The following is a 5,193-nucleotide window of genomic DNA, read 5'->3' as shown; positions in this document are numbered from 1 at the left end:
TATGGTTTCTCATCCCCATTATTTTTCTATCTGTCACCCCCCTCTCATCTGTGCTAGCCCTCTTGCCTTCGTTTTCCAACTCTGCTCCTCTCCACAATCTATTCTCAGGCTCTGCTTCCCCATGCAGCTTGTTTCGTCCTCTCATCATTTATTCCTTGCTAATAAACAAAGGTAACAAGGGGACTTCCTCTCAACATTCAGAGGAGAGTTCGCAAGCCCAATCTCAAGCTGCAAACTCCACCCAACACTATAGAGAGTACACCTCCTTTCCCCTTCAAGCTGAAATCCAACAAGCTGAATAAGAAAAACTAGAGAATGTCGATTTCATTTGAGCATTATTTTAATAGATGTGGGTGACTATGTACTTAACATAGGCCACACTCGTGGCAAGTACATCTAGTATATGCATATTGTGAACATTTATTGGCAACTTAAACTATTATTGAGAAAAGTTCTATTGGATAGAAATAAAGCCAAAGAGGACGTTCTCTTGGTGTTGGATGAGATGCAGATTTACAACCCTTTGATTGAAGCCTCATCTATGTGGAAGCTCACCTTGGAAACCCCTGACTCTGGCTTCTCTCCTAGAATCAACAACAAACATGTTGTAGTTGAAACTATAAACTCTGCTAAGTCCAAATGATCGTTCTTTGTATGTTTATTGTTATGCTTTTCTGTCCTCAATCTCCAATTTTGCAATATGTTTTTGGCCTCAATGGCATGTAATTAGTTGTTAGTCTTCTAGTCAGTTTGCTTACTGTTAGTGATTGGTTTATATCTAAGCTTCAATTTTGTACATAGTCTGGTTTCCTAACGACAAACCAGATTGAACATTCTCTTATTTTATCAAATTTTCTTGATCTTTGAACATAAATTAACCTTTACAAAATAATTGTAATAACATAGCAAGGATTCATCAAATCATAAAGTTTATAGACACAACCCTTAGTACCATACAAGACTCACCATAATTGTATGCCCTAGGGCATTCATGTAAAGTGTTTTTTGGCATGGAATAATGTAAATATCAAAGTTCTACCAATATTTATAGCAATTTATTTCGTCGGGAAAAAAAACCATAATTGCATTCATAGAAATAATTGAAAATTGCATTCTTCATATACTCATCCTATTTGTATTCCTTTTATGCAAAAAAAAACAAAAGAAAAAAAAACAAAAACAAAAATAAAACAAAAACAAAAACAACAACAACAAGAAAAAACCAAATAATAAATAATAAAAATAAAAACCTAAAATAGCAGCGAGAGCTCATGGGAGGAGAAAGAGCTCCTATGAATAAGTGCCCCTTTACAATGTAAACAACACTTTTATGTTGGGAACCATGAAACTGAGACTAATGGTTACAACGTATGAAATATGTCAAAAGAAAAAGAAAAAAAAGAGTGCAATTAGTAGGATGTGATAGTAGAAAACACACTCAAAAAAACCAGAAACTATTTGGATGTTTGAACGTTTAATTTATTGTTGATCCAAGAGGAAGATCCATGTATGGCCGGTGAAAAAACTCACAGACTTGTCCACCTATCTATTCTATAATACCCCACAAGACTTTGTCCACATTTAGGCCTTCTTTTGAGAGGTTGTTTATTATCATATTCCTTTCCTTGTAAATATGATTTCAAGAGAAAAAGGAGAAGACGTCAATAGTTCACATGATTTCCTCTAGAATAGGCATTAGAATAATATTCCTTCAAGCTTGAGTTTTATTCAACTAGTTAATAGTGAGCATGGATTCACCAAAAACTTGAATCTGGGTGCATCCCTTCTCTAAGGAAAACACCAATAAATAATTGCAGGTTAAGAGTTTTGCCTAATCGTAGGTCCCTCAGCCTAAACCAAATTTAGCCTAATAACAGTGAGCTATAAAGAGAAAAAAGGACAAACCACCTCCACTTTGTTGCCCCATATTCATTAAGGCACTGTAAAAATAGGCCATGTCCTATATGTTTATACTTTCAGGTTTGCACCTCCTTTTCACTTCCTGGTCCACATCCCAAAGTGCCAAAATGTTGACAATTGTAAAGTGTATTCATCATGAAACACATACTGAAAAGTCCCCAAAGAATGGAAGAAAAACGACCTTGAGTCAATTCTAGAGAAGGTTGACTGAAACCCTACATTTCAAGACCATGCTCTTTGCTCCACTACTTGCTCATGCTGATGGCAAGATGTAGTTCTTTGACCTAGCGTTGCCAAAGCGAGTTTTGATATGAAAACCCATGCTGAACCTCTTCTAGCATGTTTTCTCAAAATGGAGGAGAAGCTTTGTATACTGGAAACTTCGAGAAATAATGAGTTAGATGTTGTTGGATAGAGATATGGTTGAGTTCTCCCATTTATCGCTCTTGATCCTAATTTTAAGGGCCTTCCCCTTGAGATGTGTACCTTCCTGCCTCTTTTGTGGATCCCTAACTCCCTCTCCCTTCCTATAAATCAAATCTCCTCCATCCCCAAATGGTTGGTCATTGATTGCCTACATTCCTATGCTGAGATTATGCCTAAATGTTGCCCATCTAACTTGGAGAAGGAGTGCTTGAAGAGTCTTGGCTTGGACTTGGACATCCACCAAAAGGAGGTCTCCAACATCAAGGAAATGGTTGTATGCTTCCCTTTTTGATTCATTAATATATACATCTGATGTTCACTTTCCATAAATGTCTAAATATTTATGCATTTAGCTTGATACTCCTTGATCTATCAATTAGTTTATGTTTGATATATACTATGTATGCTCTTGTATCTTATATTTTCCTTTGATCTTTCATGCAAGTACTTAGACGTAAAAAAACAAGCAAGGAGTGAGCCTGGAAGCTAAGGGATTAAAGTCATCATCAAAGGATTGAGCGATTAGCATCAGAGCGAGGTAGGTTTTTCTCTCTCTTTGCATTTTTAAACATAAGCTAGGAAAGTATGCATTAGTTTGTTCAGTTTGTTGCTAGATCCACTCATTGGGCTAGAGAGACTGCCTCTGTCTGCAAAGGGGATTTATCTTCACAACAAAATGGTGACTCCACTAGGGAAGTTATAACCTCTTCAATCTCTTTTCTTGATTTGGTCTTTTGATCACTTTGACCGACCATTAAATTATCAGTTAGTCTGGGTTTGTATAGGTCTGCACATTGAATGATCATTGCTTTAGAGTGTTAGGTCTGGACTCTTTGTTGAAATTCTTTTTATTTTTTCCCAACTTTATCGCCCAACGTGTTTTTGACCTTAATAGTCGTGTTGCTAGTGCGTTTTTACTTGAAACAGTCACGTTGAAGCCACTTTCAACATGTTTTTGGCTATGATAGCCATGCCGATCTCAAAAATTTAAGAAAAAATAGGGTTTCTACCCTAGGATCTAATGTGTCCTGGCCTCTGAAGATATTTTCCTGTCCTTTGGGTCTAGATTTGCCAGTCTTTTTGTCTGATTGTCTTGTTTAATTTCCGAATTAGTCTCTTTGACTTTGAAGTGCTTGAAGTGAGAATTTGATTGAGTTCTAAGGTTTCTAGGTCAATTATCCATCACTTGTTGCTTATTGTGTCGCTGAGATACTGATTTGTTGATTGATTGAGTCTTGTTTTCTGTGGAGATCATCGAAAACATCAGTTTGAATTTGTTTTAGTTTGTCTTTCATAAAGTTTCTTTTCAAGTTACATTAGGTCATTTGCATTTGGAAATCATCATTTTTTTTATCAAGCATAGATTACATTGTTTGATTTTCAAGCTGAAAGGAGTGCATCGTTTATTTGTTCAAAAGGAAAAAATGAAAGTTATTTTCATTTAGGTGCTTTTGAATTGGATTTGGTGTTGCTTTGGTTGATGCATTAGTTGCATTAGAGCATTTGAATCAAATTTTCATTTTGCTTTAGTTGCATTAGAGTATTCAAAAATCAAAGAAAAAACATCATTTATATAAGTTCATCTTAGTAAAAGTGAAAATCATTTTGCCTTCGAAACGTTGCATTTAGGATACTGAAAAGTGAAGAGTTTTTTTTTTTTTTTTTTTACATTTGAGCATTGCATTTGGAAAGCGAAAGTGAAAGTTAGTGGAAGGCATGTTGTTTGATGCATTATTGATTGAAATTTCTTCCCTTGATTAGTTTAGCTTTCATCGAAGTGAAAAGTTTTACTTTTCTCATATAGTTGCATCTTAGAGATTTAGGTGACATCGTTTTGAGCCCAAAATTGAAACATAATTCAAGATAAATGTTAAAATCTACTCAATTAACCTAAGGAGTATTTGGAACTTAACACAAACATTTAGAGGTCTAAACTAGAGACGTGTTCCGACGTCTATAAACCTAGCAGCTGTCGTTATCTGCGAACATTGTATCCCGAGGGTGAAATCTCATTCCACGTGTTGAAATGTGGCAACAAGAATAGTCCAATTTTAATTTGTCCTTGAATTAAAATTCGAATTTAGTCTCACCAGCTGTTTGAAAAATAATTAATTAATTCATCTTGAGTTAATTAGCTGGAGAAATTCAAACATGAAGTCTTTGTGAAGTCATGCAACAGTTATCCCTTTGATTGAAGAAGTTATCCCTTAATTAAGGAGATAAGTATGAGTTGTAATTAGTTAGCTCAGTTAACTGAGTTAAGTCCAGTTAGATTAGTTCCAAACAGTTTGTGGAACTGATTGTGAGTTCAGTTAGTTAATGCATGCATGCATGAAACTAGTGTACTCCAGATAACTGAATATTCTCTCATAAATAGCTCATGCATGTCAGTACAGACAAAGACCCGATTGAGATTAAAGGTAGGGACAATGTACTATCAGTTGCAAGAATTTTCCTATAAGAAAATCTCTTGCATGCAGATGGAATTCATTCCTTGAGATTTGTGCAGTTTTACAATATGTTGGAGCAGTATGTCAGACCAATGTCACACAAGGTTACAGTTGGAGCACCCAGGGAAAACTGCACAAGGAAATAGGAGGCTTGGAGGGCAAAGGAAAGGCATATGAGTTGTCTATTATGTCTTTGAGCAGCAATGAGGGATTGTACTGAGAACTGGATAGCTGTGAGAGCTAAAGTTGTGTGTAATCCTGAGATATTTCCACTTGTATGATAACACAGATAACGGGGTTTTTAGCTGAGGCTTTCCCTAAAGTATTCTTCTGTGTTTCATGTGTATGATTTCTTCTTCTTTGTTATATGTGTTCCGATTGATCTTGCTCAAATTGA

Source organism: Pinus tabuliformis, chromosome J (genome assembly GCF_031772625.1).
Source record: "Pinus tabuliformis cultivar Carrire ecotype Pingquan chromosome J, CPIR1, whole genome shotgun sequence".
Taxonomy (NCBI): domain Eukaryota; kingdom Viridiplantae; phylum Streptophyta; class Pinopsida; order Pinales; family Pinaceae; genus Pinus; species Pinus tabuliformis.
This window is presented reverse-complemented; position numbering follows the sequence as displayed.